Consider the following 26,124-nt stretch of genomic DNA (forward strand, 5'->3'; position numbering starts at 1 on the left):
AACGTGCTCAGCACTGCCAGATCTGAATTTTTTCGAGAGAGCCAAAAATCTGGATTTTATACGCAGCTTCCCAGTTTTTCAATGCTGGGAACTAAATTGATTTAAAAAACCACAGTGTGGCCCAAATCAAATATATATCTGCCAGACAAATCCAGCCTTCTAGGTCACCAGTTTGTAACTCATGGTTTCAGACTTTAATCAAAATTTCTCCATGTTCTTGGCAACACATAAGAAGAGGCAGGTATCCATTATCCCTTTGTGTCCTGAGTACATTTAGGAATTGTAGCCATCTGCCTTCTGAGAATTGGGAGATTTTACTTACACCTTCCTGCAATTTCCAGGGAATTATGCAATTGGCATTACCAGGGACATGAACACCAAACTCAAATCAAGAAGCACCATGAGTGCTGTGGGTACTGCTTCCTGCTTATTTAACTATCCCTTAGCCGGTGATGCACCTGCCGTCGGACAGCCATGGGCAAGGCAGGAATTACAAGACTGTGGGATGCAGGTCCCAACCTCAAGCAGCTCAGCAAAGGCATCATTTAAATGAATAAACATGATATACCTGCCTAATTAAAATGCTTATTAGATCATCTAATGGTAGGCTTTTCTCTATAAATAAATAAACAGAAATGAATGCAAACATCTTCTCTTCAACCCCTTCTTCCATATGATTACTCTTAAGAAATCCTCTGAGGTTTGGGAGCTCTGATGGTGGGAAAGTGGAAGGCAAGTGAAGGAGTCGTGAAGAGTGGGATTAAATTCAAAAACCAAGCACTTTGGTTTTACTGGGCCGAACGCCAGATGAGCATTTGAAAGACACTCCTGTTTAGATTGGAGATATCCCTCCTCGAGCCAGTGTTTCTCAAAGTACAGGCCACAGAACCCCTACTATAGGATCACCTGGAGACATTTCTTTAAAATTCAATAACCTGGATCCTATCCAATGCCTAATGAGTTGGAATTTCCTGTGTGTGGCCAAGACACCTGCTTTCTCAGCAAGCATCCTCAAGGAATTTGGGCATACACCAAGGTTCAGGAAACACTGGCCCAAATGATCTTATCCACTCCTATGACTTTGAGCCTTATTTAGATGCTGGTAGGAAAAGACCAAAACAAAAAAAAAAAAAAAAAGAAGAAGAAGAAGAAGAAAAAAGTCTATGTCTAACCCAGAACTCTCTCATGAGCCCAAGACCTGTAGGTCCATCTGCAGACTTGATATCTCTACTTGGCACCTTACAGTTATCTCAAGTTAACAGTAACAAAACTGAACCCTTAATCTTCATCATAAATAGCACCATCATCCAGCCATCTGCTTATACCAAAATGTGGGCATTACCCTTGACACCTTTGTTTCCTCACCCATGACCTCACATCCTTGACCATGGTCTAATGATCATATCCATTCTACCTCTGTAAGGGTCAGTAACAAACAACTCCAAAATCTTAGTGGTTGACCACAGTGAGCCAAATGGAACTCTGCCTTACTCTGCTAGGCTTATTCTCAAGATGCAGGTCCAATGTAAGTTTATACCACATGTCCATCCCCTCATTCCAGAACCAGGGTGATTAATTAAGCACCACCACCATCAATCAGGCTTGACAATCTCACAGCAAGTCAAGAGAACACAGGAGCCTGGTAGACACATATAAGTCCTCGTAGACCCTCTTCTCAGACCATAGTGTCAGTTCTGCCCATATTCCATTCACCGAAGCATGTCACCCAGCCAAGCCCACCATCAGTGGAGTGAGGAACTAACTTCTTCCAACAGAGGGAGAAGTGAAAACTTGCCAAACAGTGATACAGTTTTCCATAACCTCCAAAAAAATCTATCCTGAATCCATCTACTTCTTTCCATGACCACTGCCCCCATCTGGTCCAAATCACTGTCATCTCTCAACGGGGTATCACACAGTCTTCCAACAATCTCCCTGCCTTCCATGGTTCCTCCAATCTGTTTTCCATAAGAAACCAACATGTTCTGTTTACAGGGTTGAGTGCTCCAAAGGCTTCCCGTTGCATTCAGGAGAAGTCCAAATTCTCTATCCTAACCTCTAGGGTCCCCACTACCTCTCTAGCCCAGTGATATTTTTAGCCTGGGGTATATGGCATCACCTTCTCCCCCTTCCACCCTCACTCATGCTATAGCCACACTGGTCTTCCTTCAGGCTCCCCCTACCTCACCAACCTCTTTTCTGTGTCCCAGTCATTTCTTATACCTGGCTGCCATTCCAGATGTCATTCCTTCCACCTAGAACCCCTGTCCCGTTCTCCTTGTATTCTGAGCTTCCTCCTATTATTCACCTTGCAGATCTCAGCATAACATCCCTTGCTCAGAAAGGCAAGAGAATGCCTGGGCTACATAGACTCTTCATACTAGTTCCTTGAATAACCCTCTATTTGTTACCAGTTGGAATTACTGCAAGTTGAAAAATTAAAAGTGGGGTTAATTATCAGCTTGATGTCCATGCCTCTGCTACCTGGTAAACTCCATGAGGGCAGAGGCTGTACCAAGGTCGCCCACCACCAAGTCAGTAATGTTGGACAGTGCACATAGTAGATGCTTGATAAGTAGTTGCTGAATGAATATCAAACTATCTCTTATTGGGCATATTGTTTTATCTCATCACTATGTATGATCTCAGTATCTTAATCCAAGGAAACTGAAGCTCGGATTGGCAGAGTCCTATGCCTCAAGTCCTCCTGCTGGGAAAAATCAGACCTAGAAGCAAATCCAGTTCTGTCTATTTCCAGAGTCTACACAATTAACTACTGTGCTTTGTTTGTTGCTTCCTCTAGAGGAAACCCAAAGTGACTTCTCAGGACCAGAGATGCCCTGCCATGCCCCTGGTTCTTTGCTAACTAACTCAGCCTCAAAGATAAGGAGAGAGTCAACTCCTTCCTCCTGCAAAAAACACACTTGTGGGTGGGCACAGGGGGCTGCTCATGGAGGGACAGAGGCTAGCCCATTCTCTCTTCCACCCAATCCCCACACAAGACACATAATGTCTTGTAGAGTATAAATACACACAGAAAATGAGTTCTGGAACAATCTAACACAAGGAAAAGGTCACGGGCAGTGTGTACCTCCGGGCCACGTGGATGACACAGACCCAAGTGTGAGGTAATCTTTCTGTGCTTCAGTTTCCCCGGTTGTGAAATGGGAAGATGATACCAGCTATTTCAACAGGGGGTGTGGGGAAAGCAGAGATTGAGCGTGTCAAATGCTCAGCTTTGTCTCATACATGGTACGCATTCCGTAAATGTTTACTGCCCCTGGAAAGCATGCCCTTTGCAAAGTGCAAGACGTCAAGACACCACCTGTCATGTCCCAGAGCCAATATGGCACGATAACATCTGTTGATACGACAGTTACAATCGGGAAGAAGCAAACATCATGTTAACACTTTTAGCAACAACCTTTTACTATGGCTAAAATCGCACTGGTCTCTGAGACAGAATACAAGACCAGGTTACTTTTTCCCTTGGACAAAACTTTCCCTTCTGTGATGCTTGGTTTTCTTATCTGAAGTCAAGGATGTTAGTATTACCATTTCTCAAGCTTTCCATGCTTCTACGACACCTTCGCAGTATTAACTATAAAGCATCGACATATTGTCCATAATATTACCCAGTTAATATTTTTAAAGATTTATTTATTTATTTTAATGAGGAGGGAGGGGCAGAGGGACAGAATCCTCAAGCAGACTCCACAATGAGTGCAGAACCCAATGCGGGGCTTGACCTCACTACCCATGAAATAATGACCTGAGCCGAAACCAAGAGTCAGACACTTAACCAACTGAGCCACCCAAGTGTCCCTAGCCACTTAATATTTTTTATTTACCCAACTAATATTTGTTGAGCACTTAATATGTGTCAGACACCCCTCTAGGTGCTGAGACACCATTCTAGAGGACTTTTATTTTTTTACTTATTTATACTACTTTACCCCTATCCTGAGCAAGGATATCCATGGACTCATGGGTTCAACGAGCTAAAGAGAGATATTTTTTTCTAGAGTGCATTCAAAGAAATATGTAACTATGAAGAGGGTCCATCAATGACCACCCATGTAATCTCAGGTGCCCCCAGGAATAGGAGATGGGTGCTGTTCTGAACACCTCTGAGGAGAAGACGGACAAAGCTTACCTTTCTCTCCTCCAGCCCAGTCTGACAGAGCGAGGAACAGAGTGATGTTAATTGAGTCGTTATTCCACAATTATAAGAAATTCTCTTCCGAGCCCGAGACTAGGGCTCTGTCAGTCTGAGAATGTTTAAATGTCCTGGTTCTGTTTTCAATTCACACTTGAAACTTCAGGTACTTTCATCTCTTCTCTTCAGTTCAAAAGGACATTAGTTTACACCTAAGCAAAGATGTTTTCATCTTCAAAGAATACTGTCAAATTTCAATGACTTCTCTCTATCCGATATGGGGAAGGGCTCCACAAAACCCATAACCATCCTACTACAGTAAACAATATTGAATAAGTTATGCATAATGAGTCACAAATGTATGTTCTGAGTTGCCTTTGAAATCCAAAAAAGGTTTTGAAAAGGAACACTTCCCCACCAATCAATTAAAACCCCCTAAAACTTCAGGAGGAAAAAACAAATGGGCAAAGGACATGAGCTGATAATTCACGGAAGAAATATGAACAACTAAGAAGCATATGAAAAGGTACTCAACTCCTTAATGATCAAAGAAAATGCAAATTTAAACAACAGGGGAGCATTTTTTTTTTTTTGTTTCAAATTAACAAAGGGTTATAATATCATAATTCTCCATGCTAGCTGGAGTGTGGTAGAATAGGTACGGGAGTTTGGAAGAATGATATTTTGCATTTCTGGATAGCAATTTGATATTGTATTTTAAGAACCTTCAAAGAGGTGATCATCTCTGACTCAGCAATTCCCTTTCTAGAACTTGGCCATGGAAGCCCTGTCTGTCAAACGTGCTTGGTCTAATAGACAGGATGTCCATCATAACATCAAGATCAAGGGGAGTCATGCACAGCTCTATTGACATTTGGGGTCAAATAATCCTCTGCCGCTCAGCTGTCCTGTGCATCGTGGGATGCTTAGCAACATTCTTAACCTCTACCTAGTAGAGGTCAAGGGCATGCCCACCCACCTACTCACACCCAGTTATAACAATCAAAATTGTTTCAGGACACTGCTAAATGTTCCCTGGGCTGCAAAATCCCCATTAAGAACTACCAACTTAAGAATAACCACTTTTAGGGGCAACTGGGTGGCTCAGTCAATTAAGCATCCAACTTTTGATCTCAGCTCAGGTCTTGATCCCAGGGTTGTGAGTTCAGGACCCACACTGGGCTCCACACTGGGCACGGAGTCTACTTACAGAAAAAAAAAAAAAAAAGGAATAACCACTTTTAAACGACCTGCCTGTCCAAGTATAACAAAAGGGTCAAATACTTCATGCTCTCTTCATATACTGGGATATGATATAAACATTTAATGTTGTTTTTTAACAAGTATTGAATGACATGGAAACTGAATCATAATAAAAATGGAAGGTGGGGGAAAAAGTGAAAAGAAAAAAAAAAGAAAGAAAATGAATTAGCCGCGTATTCTCAGAAAAACTAAGACTAAGTAGAGGTAACACAAACACCTGTCACAATGATCTCCAGGTAGTAGGATGAAAAAGCAGTTTTCACGTCTTTTTTTCAAAACAACTCTAGGCTCTATAAGCTCTAAGAATGGCTTTCTAGTGCGAAAAGGCTGGCTTTAAAATCCCAGCACTGCCCCTTTCTAGCTCTCCCACTTGCTCACTCCTTGAGCTCCGAGTGGCTGTGACTTCATCTACAACACGGGATAATCGCGTGCTTACTGCAAAAAGGGAATGAGATCATGCATCTAAACGCCTAGCAAGGCGCCTGGCAGGTCCTAAGCATCCAGCAAAAGGTTTGCTCTCATGAACAGCAACTACATTTTAATGAAAATGTTTTTCTTCAAAAGGAAAACAAACACACAGGCCCAAGCTAAGAAGAGCTCATCGGATTTTTCCGGGGAGAGATGCTGTCTGACGATGAGTGGTCGCTGGTGGTTGGGGGGAATCTGGCCCGGAGCAGAATTCTCAGTGGTAGAAGGAAGACAGGGATGAAAGATGCACCCAGCCTGGGGGAAGACGTTATTTCAAGTGGACAGGATGGTGAGTGGTCTTGAAGGCAAGAGTATGGAGAGATCAATAGACACGAAGAGCTGACCTGACCGTTTAAACTGCCAAGCAAAGGCCTTCCAAAGACGCATGGGAGTCGTATCTGCAGATGTTACTGTATATGTGGTGGTCCTTTGAGACGAGAGCCTGGAGAGGCAGGAGTCCCAGGTGATTGGGGGAAAATCTAAGAGGACTGTGGCCATTGCCATGGGGAATATCCTGAAAGGATCTGGACCCTTGGCTTCAAGATCTCGCTGCCTTGTTCCGCAAGTTCCTTTTCCTCTCTGGGTCTCTGACTATCGCTGTATTTAGACAAGCAGAATAGCTTAGTGCCTAAGAATAGGACAGTCAGAGCCCCACCACCTAGAGATGAATTGTGGGCCCACTCTGTACTAACTTCTATAACTCTTAGCAAGTCACTGACTTTGTGGATCTGACAACCCTTCCATTGTGCATCTACAAGAGGCAGACGACAAAATCTACGTTGGGAAAACTGTTCAGCATTAGCATGAAGCAAGTATTCACTGAAATGGCCCCTCCATTCTTTTTAAGTTACTCCAAACACAGAACTAGAACCTTTCTCAAGTGGAATGAGTCCTTTTGAAACTTCTGACGTGGGGCAGGTCAGAGGGCAGGTGCACAAAGAAGGAGAGGCAGCAACTCTTAGAGCCCCATGGAAGGCTCTGGAGCTCACGATCACACTGCTTCTGCCCACAGTTCTCCCTTGCCTTCATCACCCATTGACCTGTGTTGGATCCTGAGGACATGCTAGGGATACAGAGATGGTCAACAAGCAGCCCCTTGGCCTCAGATGGCTCAAAGTCCTTTCGAGAACACAGATATGGAAAACACAGATACACCTCAGTTGAGCGTGGTATCATCTCTTGAGCGGAGGAAGCCATATTGGATCATGGTTAGCGCTCAGGTCCTGGAACCACATTCCCTGGCTTTAACTCCAGATCGTGTCAGCCATGTGAAAACATGAGCTGGTGATATCACTTCTCTAAAGGCTCAGTATTTCCTCTGGAACATGGGGATAGTAACAGTTGTGCTTCTCCCTCATGGGACTCTTGGCAGAACAAAATAAGGGGAAACTCTTAGAACCGTGCCCGACACGCAGTTAGTGTTTCGTAAATGTTAGATGCTACTGCTGTTAAAAATCTGGGTGACTAGATGTAGGGATCCTGGGAAGACAGGCTGATTTCCTGACCTGCGGAGAAGTGAGATCCTCCCAATGGGAGTCAGGCGTCCCCTCCAATATCCAGTCTGGGTGGACCTCAGGGCTCATGATCTCACCGTATCTGAATGCCCCCTCCCCATCACCACCCAGACGTAGAGCAAACTTGCTCAAGAATCATGACATAAACTTTCATCATTTCTACCACCTCCCCCCAAGCATAAAAGACTTGTGGTTGTAAAGAGTAATTCATCCATTTACTACATGGAAAGGAGATTCGAAATCACTTCTAAAAATGATACCCCACTCTCCCCACCTCCCCCACACACACCTACAAAAGAATGAGGAAGGAAGGAAGGGGGAGAGGAAGGGAATGAAGGAGAGAAAAAGAAGATAGGGAGGAAGGAAGGGAGAAAGCTGGCCCCTTGACATGACCGGGACAGGGCGGTAAGGAAAGAACTATGGGCAGGGCAGGACTGGGTGAGGATGAAGAGGGACTGCACACCTGAGCACACTCTCTGCTGGCCTCCCCAGACGGAGCAGACAGGTGACAGGTGCCTTCCCTGTGACTATACCACCAGTACACCTGCTCGCCCCAAAGCCCCCCCCTCGGGTCACTCTGGGTGAGCCTGAAGCTGAATGGACCCATGGTCTCGTGCCGACTTGCAACAGAAGTCAATTCTTCCTTTCCCTGGCATGAGTCTCGACATTTGGGCAGACAGAAGTGCTTGAGGGTTTTGTTAAACAAGGGAGGCATTGTGATGTCTGGGACAAATGCCACCACAAAATGATAAATTTGGGCTAGTCGGCTTGCCACTCTCAATCACACACACACACACACACACACACACACACACACACTTCTGAGTAGCCCCATGTGTGCCTCCTTGATGCCAGGATAGACAAAATATTTAATAACCCTGACAGTGCGTCTACTGAACAATCAGAATGGATACTGACCATAGCTCTGGAGAAGGTTCTGCAAGTCCCTGCTGTTACCCTTTACATTATAAACCTTCCCAAGGGTCAGGGTGGCACTTGGACACTCAGGGATCACCAGGACAATGGCTATTTCCCAATTAGCAGGGAAATATTTCAATATTTTAATACCCACTATGGGCATACTAGTGTGTACCAGCTGTCCTTGATGGGGTTCCCTAAAAGTAGAGTCTGAGATGAGGATTTGCACCATGGGTGACTTATTAAGAAACTGCTCCCAGGGAAAGACAAAAATGAACAGACACATGACAACCACAACAACAAACCAATAGGGAAGCAATTGAAGCAGAATAAAGAAAGGAAAGGGGGGGGGCGTCTAGAGTAAAAATCAGTCCCACTGATGGCCTAATCCAGGGCAAGAGAGCTGGGCTTTCAATTCCTGCACCCAGCAGTCATTAGTTAAGGAATGTCTTGGGAGGAGGATGCAAACTGTCAGGCATTTTTGGCTCTTTGCATCCAGGCAAAGCAGCTCTAGGAGCAGCCCAGAAAGTCCTCTGAACAAGAGCCATGGGTACTGGGTGTTGGATGTAAAAGTACAGGAAAATCGAAGGCTGGAGACCATGCAAATGGTAAAATAATAATAATAACAACAACTTTAAAAAATAATAACAGTAATACAAAAACATGTTTTCATAAAATCCAGGATTTAAAGTGTCAAAAGAAAAATTGTCCACGACGCCAGCTGAACGTCCACCCAAGCCCTTAGACGGGGAGGGAACACATACAAGTGATGGCGAGGCTATATATTGATAGGGTACATTTGGTAGCTCAGGGGCTTGCCATTTCCCCTCTCAGGTCATTCATTTCTCGATGAACTCCTGGCCTTTAGTCTCTCTCCCTTCAATCATAAAAGCATTACGAGCTAAAATTACAGAATGCCCACCATGGGCCAGGCACCATGCAGATGATGCGTCCAGCCTCATGACACTTTGCAAGGTGGTCATATTCTCTCCTTATTACAGGTAAGCACACAGAGGCTGGGAACGCTGAAGAGCCTCGGAGAAGGTAACAGAGAGATACCTGCATCTCAAGTCCGCCAGACTCAAGAACTTAGGCTCTTTCTAAGTCTCGTCCCCGCCCAACACTACCTCCTTTTGGTGCAAACATGGTCCAGAAGCAGACCCTGAGATGAGGATTCAGGTGCAAATCAAGGTGCAACATGTTATCTAGAAAACGCTCCCAAGAAACACTGGGAAGAGGGTAGGGGAAGCAGAACAGGGAAGGGGAAGAGACTGAGCAAGAGGCAGTTTCAGGGAATGTGCCAGCCTTAGCCTGATCCTGTTCATAGCTCTCATGTGAACATGAGACCTCTGAGTCCCAACACAAGGCAAGAGAACTGGGCTCATATGCCTTCACCACTAGGAACTAGGACACGTAGATTCTCACAGAGAAGGACTCCAGTTACCTAAAGGAGTCCTTCAGAGCGAGTCACAGGAGCAGATCATGAGAAGCAGAGCCCACAGAAGCATGCCCAAGGAATGGCAGGAGATGTGGACAACACCCTGGCCACCATCATTCTTATCCAAGTCCAGCATCACCTCCCCGAAACCTAGGCTTTAAACCCCAAGTACCAATTCGTCTACAGTCCAATGGAATAAAAAAAAAAAAAAAAAAAAAAAGCTCCCATTCCTGATGTTCTAAAGATCACCTCAAAGACCACTTCCGAGAGCCGATTAACTAAGCATGCCTCTGTTCTAAGGCAAGCATCCCATTTTATACCCCTCGAGAGGGAGCGAGAGAGAGAGAAACATAATTGAGTAACTTGCCTCTGGATCCTCGGCTTTATTCATACATGTATCAGTAAGTAAGAGAGAATTTGACTGTTCGCAGAACTCCAGCAAATTGAGCTCATATTTGGGGGCAAAATAAAAGGCCTCTAAGATTTAATATGAAATCCTCCTACAAGGAAAATGATTGAATACTTTACAGGGGCTCCAATTTTCACCATGGTGGATATTGAATGTGCCTTTCACATCTTTCTGCTGCTCGGTACCTCTGCTCATTTCCTGGATGCTCGAGGCTTCGATATTGAGGAAGCTTGAAGCGATAAGAATCAGTGTATTGGAGATGCAGTGACAAGAGCAATATGGTAAGAAGGCTAGAGGCTTTAGGCTGGGAGCCCTGGGACTCCATGAATGCCAGATCCCATACGGGGAGTCCGGGATGGTCTCGAGCTTCAAAATCAATGTCACCTAGCAAGTATTCAAATAAACAATACCAAGAGCCGCAGAGAATGGGTGCCAATATGGGAGTCATGAGGAGGAACCAATGGCGGGAGCCAACAAGCCCTGGTTTATCTTAATCATGTACCATTTGGTTACAAGAAACACAAGCCCACTCAGACTAGCTTTTGCGAAAGGGGATTTTAATTGGAAGAACTGGGGTTAGAGAACAGAGCTCAACAAGGTAAATAACCTGAAAATTAAAAACTGAAAGCACTTTTCTCCTCTCTGATGCCACATAAGAACAAACAATGTTTACTGAGCTCCTACCATGGCTCAGGCCCGCTGCTGAACGTTTTTTTTCTGCATTATCTCACAGGTAACTCACACAGTCACGCTCTGAGGGGCACACATCCCCATTTTTCAGATGGAGAACCTGAGGCTCCAAGAGGTCCAGGAAACTTCTCAAGGTTATTTTAACTTAATTGTTATGTTTACTTTATTTGAATTCATTTAAAAGTAAATGGCTAGCGGCCACCCTATTAGACAGAGGAATCTAAGGGTTACCCAGTGGGTTCTAGAGGCAGACTTAATCCCAGTTCCAACTCAGACTGGCTGTGTGGCTCTGAGCAGAGTTCCAGGACCTCTCTGGGCCTCAGTTTTCCCATCTGCAAAATGGGAATAGTGGTAACAATCTCTCAGAGCGCCATGAGGATGAAGTGAGTTGATGTGAAGAAGTTAGAATAGTGCCCGGCATGTAGTTATCAATCAACAAGCATCAGTGTGGTTCAGAAGGTGAAGAGAAATTCTGAGAGATGTTGAGGGGTGTGGTCTGTGTAGAGTTCCATTAGCAACAGACCATTGGCAGGGGTCATCACAAGAAAGTACCACAGGCTGGGCAGCTTACACAACAGAAATTTATTCTCTCTCCATCCTGGACGCTGGAAGTCCAAGATCAAGGTGTCAGTAGGGTTGGTTTCTTCTGAGGTCTCTCTCTTTGGCTTGCAGAGGGCTGTCTTCTCCCAGTGTCCCCATCTGGCATTCCGTCTTTCTGACTGGGTCCTAATCTCCTCTTTGTATAAGGATGCGAGTCACACTAGATCAGAGCCCATCCACATGATCCATTTTAACACAGGTCTCTAAAGACCCTATTCCCAAACACAGTCACACTGTGACGTACTGGGAGTCCAGAATGGGGGATGGGATAGGGGGAGAGACAATTTATGTCATATCAAAGATACAGCAGACTGGAAATCCCATTCTGATCAATCTAGTGAGCTAGCCTGGCTGTTAGATTCTCTCCCCATGCTCCACCCTGGAGGAACCAGAAAGGAAAGCAGAGGACCCAGCAGAGCTGCTGGAGTGGCTAGGGGACATTTCAGATGGGGGTGAGTGGGGAATGCCTGGGATGTGAGGAAGAAGCTGCCCAGTATGGCTGTAAGAGGATAAAACAGAAGAGGGGAGCTATAGGAAGTTAGCCTTGGGTGCTTCCCAGACACTGCTGTGGGGCAAACAGCCCCTGCCCTATTGCCCAACTCGGACCTCAGGTCCTGATGCTGTTGGGGTAAAATCAGGGCAAGAGGGCTCTGTGCTTGTGATATGCTGAGAAAGCATAAGGAGATGAGGTGACTTACAAGAATTGGACCTCACAGAGAGGAGGGGGACCTCTCCTTCTTCACACCCCCAAAAGTGTCTCCTCCTATGTTGCTGCCCTTGGGGGCAGAGTGATGCCTGAAAGGCTGTTTTGACTTCTAATACTATGTTGAACAAAAGTGTGAGAGTGGACATCCTTGTCATGCTGTTTCGAATGGCGAGCAGTGACCAGTTGTGGGTTCCTGGCATCCAGGGCTCTCCATCCTAGGGAACCCACCTCTCTACCCTCTGAGCTCAATGGAGCTGACACTGGGGTCTGACCTTTGCCCATCCACACCGCTCATCACAGAAACCCAATACCTTTTGGGTAAAGCGAGCCCACAACCCCGAATTACAGGACATTTGAGGGGTACAACCATTTCAAAAGAAAAGCAACATCCTGGGTTACGGGTTCGAACAGAAGCAACCATATTAGAGCAGTCAGAACTGAAATTAGACTTTCACAAAAACATATTAAAGAGATCAAAGAAAATGTTAGCGATATAAAATAGGAACAGGAAAATGTGGGAAAGAACTGTGTTGAAATGTCAGACATGAAAAATGTCACGGTTGAGATCAAGAACACAGTAGATGGCTAAATGGACATGGAACACGGAAATGAAGAATGAGTTAATCCTCCAGAGGACAAGCTCGAGGAAATCTAGAAAGAAGACAACACTTTTAAAGTCAAGTGATACGGAGGATAGAGAAGATTTGTGGACATCAAAGTGAGATTCTCAGATAGAGAGAGGGAAAAACAGTCGAGAAGAGTAAGTATCTGAAGAAATATTGCTTACAATGTTCTCACAGTTTTTCTTAACAAAGGTCCAAAGAGGAGAAATGAGGGAAGACAGGTCTGTAGACACATTCTAGTACAAGCTAAGATGATCAAACTCAAAGAGGAAATACTAAAAGCTTCCATGGAGAAAGAGATCACATTTCTATTTAAAAAAAAAAAAATCAGACTGACACCAGGATTTTTTCATCAGCAACACCATACACAAGAATACACAAAGAAGTATTTTCAAGAAATTAAACGGCGAAAAAGAAACATAAAAATTAAAATGTTATAGCCAATTAAGCTGTCATTGAATACGAAGGAATGATAAAAATATTGTCAGGCACAGAAGACCTCAAAGATCTGTCACACAAAGCCCCACACTGAAAACAACTGGGGACGTATTACCAAATAAGAGGAAAGACATACCCAGGAGAAGCTACCAGATACGCAGATCAGCAGAGCTGATTTGATCAGCAGAGCTAGCTGATCAAATGCCTTGATGTGGTCTTTAAAGAATAGATAAGACCAGATAAAAAGAGAAATTATATCCATAAAAACATAGAATGAAGGCCCTCCAGATCCTACTCAAAGTGTGGTCCCTGCACCAGCAGGCAACAACATCCCCTGGGCTTGTTAAAAAATGCAGGGACTGAGGCCCTACCCACGACCCTACTGAAACAGACTCTGCGTTTGAATAAGGTCCCCAGGTGATTTGAACACATATTAAAATGTGAGAGCTATCCGTCCAGACCACGTCAGCATCAGAATCAGTATCACTATCACTATCAGTAGTACGTGTAGGGGTAGAGAGGAAAGAGACAAAGGAATGGGAATGGAACGTGTATAAAGTTCTCATCTTAGAAGAAGGGGAGACAGACATATCCATTTTTGAAAAGAAAACAAGGATTAAAACCTTTAAAGTAAGAAAGACTGAAATATATTAAAACAGATGAACAGCAGTCAAAACCAGTGAGCGACAGCACCATGCAACGTTACGGGTGAGAACTTCAGTTGGGTAGGAAAGGGAAGATCCAAAAGATAGGCATTTTACGAAAACAATAGTGACCAAAATAAAAATAAAAATGTTTGGGGATGTAAACAGAAGCCATAAATGTATCAGAAGGAAAGCAAACCACTAACAGATGAGGACAAAGAACAGAGGTAGACTTGGAGGGAGAGCAAAACAGGGAAGTGGGCTGGTAGGGAGTGGTTAGGTTAGATGCACAGTATTGTCCATTTTCTACTTTCATCTGGGTCTTGAGTTCACGGGTGCTTACTACAGTATCAAAGATAATCAGCTGTAACCATTAGACCTAATTAGCTACACAAAAGCAAGAACTGCTTGGAATAAAGAGAGTGTGTTATATCCCCCGACGACTGTGATCTGTCCGGCGCCGTGTGCCTGGTACGTAAACCCATGTGTCTTGCATCGAGCAGACACTCAGAGGGGGCTTCATGGATAAATGGAGATTGACGTTAGCAGCAGTATGCACACTGGAGAGGGATCAGAGGGAGACTAGAGAGGGTGTGGCTGTGTAACGCAGGTGGGGACAGATGGAGAAAAGAGACTCAGCGACAGGGGAGGACAGGGGGAGACGCCTCTCCTCTCTGATTTAATGCAATGCAGAATCCAAAGGATTCTGGTGGTTGATGACATATGGAGACCCCAAGAGCGGGGAGGAATCAAGGTTGGCAACCAGGTCCCGAAAGCCCCAAAACAGATCAGAAACCATCCCTTCATTTGAAGACACTCTGTCTGGCTCTCTCATTCCCCCGAAGTTCCATTATGGAAACTTTCCGAGACACAGAAAATTGGAAAGAATGGTATGATAGAGACCTACATACTCACCACCTAGGTCCTACAAAGAATACTTGGACATATTTTCTTTCACACAATCGATCATTCTATCCATTCTCCAACCAACCCTCGACCCACCTTTTCTACCATCATTTATTTTTCTAAGGGGAGGGATCTCCTACTGATTCTGTCACATTGCAATGGGAAGAAAATGGAGTTGAAAGGAAACATCTCACCTCCTTACGCATAGAAACCAAAGGGTGTGTACAATGATCTCGAATTGCCCCGAACCCCACCCGAGGGAGCTACACTCCGTTGGGGCTATGTATAACGTCATTCCCATTAGATATTAAACAGATTACCCTGGAAACAAATACTGTTATTCTTAATTGTTCTTTATGGGAGTTTTATGGAGGTGGCAATTTGCATTCTTGGCATTTGGTCTGGGGTTTGAAAACACACTCACTGCCTAACATTTCAAATTATTTACCATCTACATGGAGCATAATTAAATTCTGAGTGCTTCAAATCATACTGAGACGTCAGTTACGATCAAAATTGACTCCTTCGGTTACACAGTGCTCCTCCTTCTTTATATAAATCAGCAACCATAATTTGATGAAACAGAGCTGCATTTATGAAAATTCTTCCCCAAGGGGGAATAGAAGTCAGGCTTGTTTCCTCCAGAATAAACAGCAGTCTGATTATGACCTATACCAAGTCAGTGGTGCCATTTTGGCTAATGAATGAATGATCTAGATGCGGGACAAAATCAGGCTTCCGTTTTATTACCTGGAGAACAGCATTCCAACCCATGTGTCATCGCCTCATATCCATGCTTGTGCTCTCTCTCTCTCTCTTTCTCTCTCTCCCCGCTCTGTACCAGCTAATCCCACTGCAAGCTGCCTCCCCTCCCCCCGTTATTCACATAAGGGCATTCTTTACAACTATGCTCAGGGATCTCAGGAAGCCTTACTTGAATCCCCTGGGCTGGACTGTGTTCCCCACAGTATCTCATGCTTCCCTCCCCTACAGTAAGTTCCCTAATGGGAGGGGGCCGTTTCTTTTACATCCAGGCTCGGTGCCCGCTATAGGAGAACCTACCACAGTCTTCCCCTTCTCATTCATTCATCACATACTCATTGAGCCAGTAGTAGAAACTCCTCTAGGCACATGGAGCACAATAGTCAATGAGACAAGAAATGTCCTCTACTAGAACTCCAGTGGGAACATAACACACACACACACACACACACACACACAACCAGGACGACGCGCACTGCTATGTTCCTCTATGGGTTCCATATCCTTTTCAACTGTAAAGAGACTGAGTTTTTCTTATAGACTTACTTTTGGGGGGCAGGGAACAGGAGAAGAGAGAGAATCCTCAAGCAGTCCTCAAGTTCAACCCCACTGAGCACAGAGCCCAACTCAGGGCTCCATCTCAGGACCCCAAGATCATGACCTGAGCCAAAACCAAGAGTTGGGTGCTTAACTGAGCCACCCAGGTGCCCTGAAACTGAGCTTGGATACAAGAGGAAACTGGGTTGGAGTCATGAATCTAAAACTCCCCACACGGGTAGCTTTGGGCAAACTTAGATTAAACTCTCAGCACCTCAATTTGTTCCTACATTAAATAGGCATAATATATATACAATGGAATATTATGCCTCCATCAGAAAGGATGAATACCCAACTTTTGTATCAACATGGACGGGGCTAGGGGAGATTATGCTGAGTGAAATAAGCAGGGAGAGTCAGTTATCATACGGTTTCTCTTACTTGCGGAGCATAAGAAATAACCGGGAGGACATTAGGAGAAGGAAAAGAAAAGTAAGTTGGGGGAAACTGGAAGGGGAGACAAAGCATGAGAGACTGTGGACTCTGAGAAACAAACTGGGGGTTTTGGAAGGGTGGGGGTGGGGGATGGGCGAGCCTGGTGGTGGGTATTAAGGAGGCCGTAGATTTTATGGAGCACTGGGTGTGGTGCATAAACAATGAATCTTGGATCACTGAAAAAAATTAAAATAAAATAAAATAAAATGGCATAATAAAAATCTAGCTTACAGGGTAGGTTGTGAAGACTTGATTTTTAATGCATGTAAAACAAGGAGTAGTGCTGGGGTGCCTGGGTGGCTCAGTGGGTTAAAGCCTCTGCCTTTGGCTCAGGTCATGATCCTAGGGTCCTGGGATCAAGCCCCACATCAGGCTCTCTGCTCAGTGCAGAGCCTGCCTCCTCCTCTCTCTCTGCCTGCCTCTCTGCCTACTTGTGATCTCTGTCTGTCAAATAAATAAATAAAATTTAAAAAAAAAAGAAAAAAGAGTAGTGCCTAGTAGATAGTACGTATACAAAGGTCTGTGGCTGTGATCCTCCACCGAAAATCGTTGAATTGTTAATATCTTCTCCTCACATAAAGGAAATTAAATTATTCCAAATAGATCTGGTAAGTCTATTAGCAGTCATTCCTTCTGTACACTGGTATCTCCCTCCTTCTGTACACCGATAGCTCCCTCCAGGGTAGGACTGCACCTTACAACTCCCTGAAGTCAGGCAGAGACACGTGGCTTGCTTGGGCCAGTGACACATGAGTGGAAGGCTGTAGGGGCCACTGCGTGTCTTGCTGTACCCTCTCCTCCACTCTTGATGTGGAGACTGGCAACAACCCAGAGAATGGAGGCCCCAAAAAGCAGGGAGTACAACTTGGAGCAGAGCCCACCTGCCCCAGACTTGAAACAGGAGCAATACACTTTTTTGTGTTAAGCCAATTAAATGTTGGGATTGCTTATTACTGCGGCAAAACCTAAACCATCATGACTAATACGCAATCATCCTACCAAGCCCTTATCCCCATGAAAATATTCAACATAGCCTCTGCTCATACTATTCCTTCTTTTCTCACATCATTCATGCTCCTAAGGTTCCCCTCCTCCAGTGAAACTCGGCGACCCTACACGTTCTTTCGATTCTACCTTTTTCTTGAAGTTCTCACTGGCTTACCCTCAGCCATCCTCCTCTGTGTCCCTGATACATCTCCCCATTTCTGCCAGGCTATTTCAATTTCTCTGCCGAGAGTGACATTACAGACAAAGCCAAGTGCCCAGAACCAGGGCTGTCCAACTCAACCCCAGGGTTTCACTGTCCCCCGCTGTTAACACCTGCCTAAAGACCACTTGTCACTTGACCCCTGCGAGTCACCTTGCTGTGGAAAGCCACCACCACAGTTGGGCGCATTTAGAATGATTCAAAAATCCTGAGACTAGGAGAAAAAAATCTTTGGTCCACACATACAGGATAACTGAATTTGGGAGGAAGTAGAGCATCTTTTCAGATCTCTGTGATTCAGTGGTACCATAGCAGAATGCAAATGATCAGCAGGGGAGGCAGAATCTCAAAGCTTTCAAGCCAAGTGATGATACACACATGGCAATGACCACCAAAGGACAGGCGACAATCCAGAGGGCCGCCCTCTTCAAAAATTAATGTTTCTTTTCCTAGAGCCGTCAGCGGGAAAGGCAACTCATGATTCGCTCAAACATGTTGCCAAGTGAGACTAATTGAGAATCGCAGTAAAACTTTGATTAGTCAGGACGCTCTGGGTCATGAGATTTTCTGATGAATTAATGCTTAACTAGAAATTTCTATTGGTTTAATGTTCACTGCCAAAAACACTGCTCAAACAAATGAATCTATTATCCTTCTTAATAAGCCGGGCCACAGAGGATGACTTCAAGTCCCAAGATGACGACCAAGGATCTCATCAAACATCTGCAGCATCATCCATCTCTACCACACCCCTTACCCACAGATTTTATCTAAAATAGAAACAAGTCCAGGTCTTTTAGGCCAGGTCTACTCATAGTGCCATGCCTGTGTGGCTCGGTTATCACTCCCTGAATGCCCTACCCTGGACACTGAGACCTAAACATTTCTAATCATCCCTAAGCACCCTACTTCCATAAATCCCAACTACTCTGGAAGAGCTAAGCTAAGCTCTAATCTCTGATCCCCATACATACACACACACACACACACAAAACACACACCACTTCGATCATGTGATCAGAACAGCTTTGATCACAGTAGATATGGCGATTTATTTGTGAGCTTAAATGTCTCCCAACCCACCCATGGACAACCCACCCCTAACCAAAAACTCCCCAAGGCCCTAGTAGGGGTTGGGATTGTGTATTACACAATTTTGTGTTCACAGTACTTAACAACAGTGCTTGGTCGCAACAGATACTCAGCAAATATCTATTGGATGGATGGACGGATGGACGGACGGATGGATGGATGGACGGACGATGCATGAAGGTTAATAATGTCCAAAAGTTTAAATCTCAGCTGATCATGTACTAACTCCAAAATATTCTATAGAGAAATGGACAGAAATGTAGATAATGCGGATGTAGATACAAAGAGTTTCAGGTTCAGAATATTTTTCATTGAGTAACCTAAAAAAAAAAAGAAAAAAAAACCAGGGAATTGAGGATTCTGATTAAGACACATTTCCCTTAGAATTAAGGCTGGCACAGTCTGTGTGTAGATGGCAGTTCAATTACATGCTTAATTTTCAAAAACATAATCTGTGTTTTTAGATGTTGGTCATTTTTGCCAACCTGGCTTTCTTCCCCTACCCCCTTCTGTCAGCAAGAGTGTGTCAATTTTCCTTCCGGGAACTGCCTCTCTCCCATTGGATTCAATTTTTGAGAAATTATCAGTAAAGGCGGCCTGCCCTCTCCTGGCCAAGGAGTGGTCCAGACTTGTCCAAATAATACACCTTCTCCCCATAATTTGAATCCTGAGCATGTGAACACAAAGCATCAAACCAGCGAGGTCTTCCCTGACATTCTCTAGACACCCCAGAACTCCCTAGTTCCTGTCCTTCTGAGTCTTCAGACTTCAGCTTTCCGGGATGGCCAAAATTGGTTTCTGTTGCTTGCCAGCCAAGAATCCTGATGGTGCCAGTGCTGGAGACCTTCCGCCATGTCTTTATCCCTCCCCAACCTCCACTCTCAATAATGCCATTTGTGTGTGATCAGAAAAGCAAACACACTTTTATGTCCCAGGCAGCAAGATCCAGAAATGCTCTTGGAGAATACTTCATTAATCCCTTCCAAATAACATATGGACGCAAGAAGAACCTTTCCCAAGGCCACCTAGCCAATCCACAGCAAAACCGAGACCAGACAAGGTCTCTGGAGCACCAGTCCTCTCTTCTTTTCACTATACCCAAGTCAATGATGCCCTCCTTACCTCAAGAAGTCTCCATACAAATACTGATATTTTGGCATTTCTTAGGGATCTATCATTAATGGGGGAGCAGTGGCATTGTTCATATGTACTCAAAAAAAATTTTTTAAAAGGCAACTACTATTAAGATCTGCAGGTCTTATTATATGCACTTTGCAGTAGGAGAGGGGAGTCCTCAATGTGAAACTGGCCTTCTCTTGCCTAGCTTCCCAAGAGCTCCCTGCTCCAAATTCAAGATGTACCATTTGCCCAGTGATTGTCCAGATGGCATTAACTAACTTGGTCTATAGCCCATATCTTTATGGGAGTCAAGAAACTCTTCCTGAGTGCAACTGCCATGCCGCTGCCCATCAGAACACAAAGGCTACTCCCCTGACTACCCATTTTCCTAAAGAATCTGCCTAGGCATGTTCCCATACCATTCCAGAAGAGCTGATGACATCTGAAAAGGAAAAGAGGGAAAGAAAGGAAAACTTTCTTTCTATTGGACTCAGCTGCCAAGAAAACTGAATAGGATGTCTTGCCCAAAAAATCCATTATCAAGAGAAAATACTATTCAAGCATACCATTTCATTGGTCCATACCACTCACTGGTATATGGGCCACTTACAATTGCGTGGTCCAATATGGTAGCTGATACACACAGCTAGTCCAATTTAACCAGGAATTAATTATAATTCAAATTAGATAATTTTAGATAAATTAAGAATTGAGTTTCTCAGTTGCATGAGCCCCATGTTAATTGCCCAATAGTCACATATGGTTAGTGGCTACCACCTTGAACAGAGCAGATCATCATCATGACAGAAAGATTTATCGGACAGTGCTGTCTTAGAAGGAGGTCTCAATTCCTTACCAGGGTCTGTAAGAGTCTTTATGACTTCACTCCTTCCAATCTCTCTCACACCATCAAGTGCCTCTGTTGACCTTGCTCACTTGGTTCCAACCACACTGAGCTCTTGTTTGGACCTTGCCAACCTTTTTCCTACCTCAGGACCTTTGCACCTATAGGTTCTCTTTGGCTGAAACACTCTTCCATTGGGCACTACAATGTCCTCTTATCATTCAGGCCCTAATTCAGCCATTTCCTTTCCAAGAAACCTTCCCTGATCACCCTAACTAATGTATCCCACTACCATTTTAATATTAGTCCTTACCACTGCTGGAAATACTTATTTACATGTTTATTCATTTTGTCCTCATGCCTGCCCACTCCTCCCCACCCTACCCCACACACACTAGAACGTAAACTCCAGGACAGTAGGGATTTTATTTACTAACTTATTTACAGCTACATCTCCAGAGTCTAGCAGGTGCCTGGCCTGGAGTAAGGGCTCAAGAGAAATTTCCATGGAGTGAGCAGACTACATACAATGCAAAGACAGGCCAGAATCCATGGGGCAATCCTCTAAAGGGAAAGCTAATATGAATAACCCCAGGGGTACCACTAAAATTGAGCTGAACACTGAGCTGAAAACGAGCTGGGAAAGTCTGCCAAATGCCGGCTTTCTCCATTTTTACAGGATTTTCTTTACTCCGACTGCTTTGATTAATTGCCTTGTAGATCCACCCCAAGAACAACGATGATGGCATTAATAATAATGGTGATCATAGAAATAATCGGGTACAGCAGACGGCTCTTAGGCTCATCCTCCTAAAGAGAGATGATCCACACAACAGCACAGGGTGAGTAAGGAGATTCATGAATTTTTTAAACGACAGCATCCCCAGAGCACAGGGAGGACGCTTGCCTCCCCAATTATGCACCAAATTAGGCCACAGTTCCCCCCCACCCCTCCCCAAGCTTCAGAGGCTGACTCATGCTTCATGGGAAGACCTTTTTCCCATTCAAGACCGGGCAGCCAGCCAAGAGACAAGCGGGCTTCTGCCTGCCTCTCCAACGCGGCCAGACACAGCCTGCCTCTCCCCCACCGCCTCCTTCCCCATCCGCGTGCCCTGGTGATCTGAGCTTCCTGGCTCCCGACAGAGGCTTCAGAATTCACTAGACAGCCCGCAAAGCAGGCAAGCTAAGGGGTCCTAGCATCGTCCCTGCACTAATTCAGGATCTGGAGGGGGATCCTGAATTAGTCAGCAGGTCAGCAGGTGTCATCTTTACATGTTTGTCCCGAGGTAGCCGGGTAGCACAGTTAGTTCAGCCTCCGACTCTTGGTTTCAGCTCAGGTCATGATCTCGGGGTCGCTGAGACAAAGCCCCATGGCAGGCTCCGTGCTGGGCATTGGGTCTACTTGGGATTCTCTCTTCCTCTCCTTGTGCCCCTCCCCTCGGCTCACATTCGCTCTCTCCCTCTCTCTCTCTCTCTCAAATAAATAAATAAATCTTTAAAAAAGGGGGGGATGGAATCAATAAATAAATGTTTGCCCTCAACACTTTGATCTTCCCATTTGGGCTGGAAAATTAGCACCTTCAAAGACTAGACAGAAGGGGAGTCCCAGCCGGTCCCAGGTGCAGGTCCTCAGGGAGTCTCTGGTTCCCCTTCTCTTCAAATTCCCAAAACACTTTCAAACTGTATTCATCAATCTCTGTCCTATGTGATGAGCATTTCATTCATTCATTCATTCATTCATTCATTCATTCATTGAACGAATGCTCCATGTGCTTACTATGTCTCAGGTAGGCACCCCGGGAGAATGAAATGAATTAAGTAGATTAAAAACCATTGCCCCGGGGCGCCTGGGTGGCTCAGTGGGTTAAGCCTCTGCCTTCCACTCAGGTCATGATATCAGGGTCCTGGGATCAAGCCCCACATCAGGCTCTCTGCTCAGTGGGGAACCTGCTTCCCTCTCTCTCTCTCTGCCTGCCTCTCTGCCTACTTGTGATCTCTCTTTCTCTCTGTCAAATAAATAAATAAAAATCTTTAATTAAAAAAAAATAAATAGAAACCATTGCCCTCCTGGGTTCATATTCTTCAGCACCCACTTTAAAATATATGCCCCATGGGGCACCTGGGTGGCTCAGTGGGCTCTCTGCTCAGCGGGGAGCTTGTTTCTTCCTCTCTCTCTCTCTCTCTGCCAGCCTCTCTGCCTACTTGTGTTCTTAAAGATAAATAAAATCTTTAAAAATATATATATGCCCCTGAAAAATAGATATATGATCTGTTGCTTTTAGGAGTGTATATTTAGATACATAAAAGGAAATAAAGGATAACGTGATTTATTCACCACTCAGATCAAGAAATACGAAATTAGCATCGCACAGAAAGGCCGCTCTGTACCCCTGCCCACCCCATTCCCTCCCTCCCCCTCCCTCCATCCCAAGACATCTGCTATCCCGACTGTGGTGGTTACCATTCCACGGATATCTTCTTAATCTTAATCTAGTGCGTAGTCCCTCAACAGTGTATTACATTGTTGTGCCTATTTTACATTCCGTGTATATCTTCCAAAACTCACTGCGTTCCACACTATGATTTAATGCATATTGTTTCAGCTCATTTGTTTATTTGCTGCTTCTAATGCAAACTTAACACTAAGGAATAATAGCACCCAGAAAAGTGTACACATCGTAAGTGCACAGAATGACGAATTTCCACAAAGTGAGCAGAGCAGCCTGATCAGCAGCCAAATAAAAAGAAAAAAGTCCCAGCAGCTGCCTTTCCATTCACCAGTCTCCACCTAGGGTAACAAATATCATGAGAGTTTCACCATAAATTAATGGAGCTTGCTATAAAACAGGCATCAGCAAACTACGGCAAATTACGCATGGCAAGCCAAATCCATTCTGCCACCTGTTTTTATAAATAAAGTTTTATTGGAACACAGCCATGCTCATTTATGTCTCAGGCATGACTGCTTTCGCACTAGAACGGCCAAGCCTTATCAGCAATGGAGTCCATACTGCCCACAAGCCTAAAACATTGCCCGTCACCCCTTTATAGAAGATCCCCTGTTCTAGAACATCACGTACATGGAATCCCACGGTCTGCACATCTTTGGGTCTGGTTTCTTTTACTCAACAGTCTACAAGACTCACGCATGTAATTGTACTTCGTTCGTTCTCCCCGATGTGTGATATTCCATTTTACGATCACACCATGATCTGTTTATCCATTTTACTGTTGATGGATGTCTGGGTTGTTTCCAGTCTAGGGCTATTATGAAGAGTGCAGCTATAAACATCCCCATACACGTCTTTTAGTGTAGTTCATTCATTGTAATTACAGCAAGGTAATCCATTATAGAAATATACCATAATTTATTCATTCATTCACCTGACAGGGGATATTTAGATCAGTAGTTCCAAACCAGTCTGCACACTGGAATTACCTGGAAGATTCAAAACATAATGACAGCTCTTTCCCACCCCCAGAGATTATGATGTACTTGATGTGAGTTAGAGCCTGAGTTTCAAAAATTTTTAAAAAGATCTCCAGATGATTCTAACATGCAGATGAATTTGGAAACTGATGAATTGGGGTGTTTGCAATTTTTTTCATTATTAACTCTTCTTTGTGCAGTAACTATTCTTTGCATGTCTCCCTGTGCCCATGATGGAGTGTTTTAGCATCTATACCTAGGAAAGAAGTTGCTCATTTGGAAGGTATAAGCATCTTCAACTTTCCAAGAAGCGTCCACATTGGTTTCCAAAATATTACCTCCAAGAAGACCGTGTCTTACTCATTTCTAGACCCCTAGAGGTTACCACAAGCCCTGGCATGACGGAGACACTCGGGAAACTATAGAGTGACAAGAATTCAAAAGATAACCAAGATGACAAGCTTCCTCCCAGAAGATAAATATTTAACCATCCCAGATACGTCTGAATCTTTCCCACGTTCAAAATCTCGGTGACGATGCCTGGCAGCCTCCTCTGAGACTTTCTCTACTGGTCATTTATTCACTGGACAAATATTGTGTAGCACCAGCTAGGTGCCAGGTACCGTTCTGGAAATGAATGCAAAAGAGCTTCTCTGTCTTCAGAGGAACACAGTCCTGCACACGGATCTTGCCAGCACAGAGAAGCAAGGGATTTTCACAAAGATGTGTGGGCTGGGGGAGCAAACATTAACCCTGGAGTGCCCAAAGAGGTCCCAGCTCTGCCACTTTCCAGCTCTGTGACCTTGAGCAAGTTACACAGCTTTTCCCAGCCTTGGCTTCCTCATCTGTCAATGAAGGGAATGACGCCTTCTTTGCGGAACAACCGTGACAACTGTAGAGCACAGACCTACGTAGTTCCTACTCATCAGACAAGAGGTAGAGACAAAGTGCTTTAGGGATTTGAGATGGGGGGAAGGTCTTTCACCAGGGAACAAACATGAAGGAAGCAGCGTTGAAGCTTGGCCTGAAAAGCCAATGGTGAGCTCTGGACACAGTGGTGCAGGGAAAGTGAAAAGTTCCCAAAGTGAGCAAGATCATCGAGGCCGGAAAGCCAAGTGTTCTTCAAAAACTACTCGAGAATTTAGCTTTGAACTGTGTGGCCCCTATTCTGCCCTTCAGGGGTATCTGGCAATGTCGGGAGACAATCGTGGTTGAAAAATGCAAACGGCACGCAGTGGCTGGGGTCCAGGGCTGGGGCCCTAGAACAGGACCTGAGCCGAAGGCAAACGCTTAACTGAGTGAGCCACCCAGAAGCACCCCGTTACCATTTACCGACCACTTACTTTACGATGTGAGACGTGCTATGGACACAACGTGCATCATCTCATTCTGTCCTCAGAGCAACCCTGGAAGGTAGGTGACATTTACGGACAAGAAAACAGGCTTCATGAGACCAACCAAGGCCACCCAACTGCCAAATCCTGGCGGAGGGAGTAAACTCTGCCCACCTTATACTGCCCTTCCTTGGAAAAGCAGTCACCCCTCCTAAGTGACACTGGCCAGGCTCAGTCTTTTTTGTTATTGCTCATTTGGTTGGTTGGTTTTTGTTGTTGTTGTTTTTTTTTTTGTTTTTTTGCCTATAAACCTCAAAGTTTGTTTATCTGATTCCAAATCAGTTGGGGAAATTATCTTATTATCATCTGTATAGCACCTGGTAGAGTGCCTTGCACATAGTAGGTGCTCAATGAGAGAGACAGAAAGGAGATTACTGTTTGCCAGGGGTAAGAAGGAAAGGGGAATGACTGCTAATGAATATGGAGTTGCTTTTTGAGGCGGTGAAGATGTTCTGGAATTAGCAGTGA

The 26,124-nt window shown here is 44.6% G+C and overlaps 1 protein-coding gene across 2 annotated transcripts in view; it reads right to left on the bottom strand.

The window, feature by feature from the left end:
* Positions 1 to 26,124, bottom strand: part of SHISA9 (shisa family member 9) — a 274,740-nt gene that overhangs the window by 189,453 nt on the left and 59,163 nt on the right. The gene's annotated exons all lie outside the window — the stretch shown is intronic.

Source organism: Mustela putorius, unplaced genomic scaffold (assembly GCF_011764305.1).
Source record: "Mustela putorius furo isolate JIRA1106 unplaced genomic scaffold, ASM1176430v1.1 tig00004007_pilon_pilon_pilon, whole genome shotgun sequence".
NCBI lineage: Eukaryota > Metazoa > Chordata > Mammalia > Carnivora > Mustelidae > Mustela > Mustela putorius.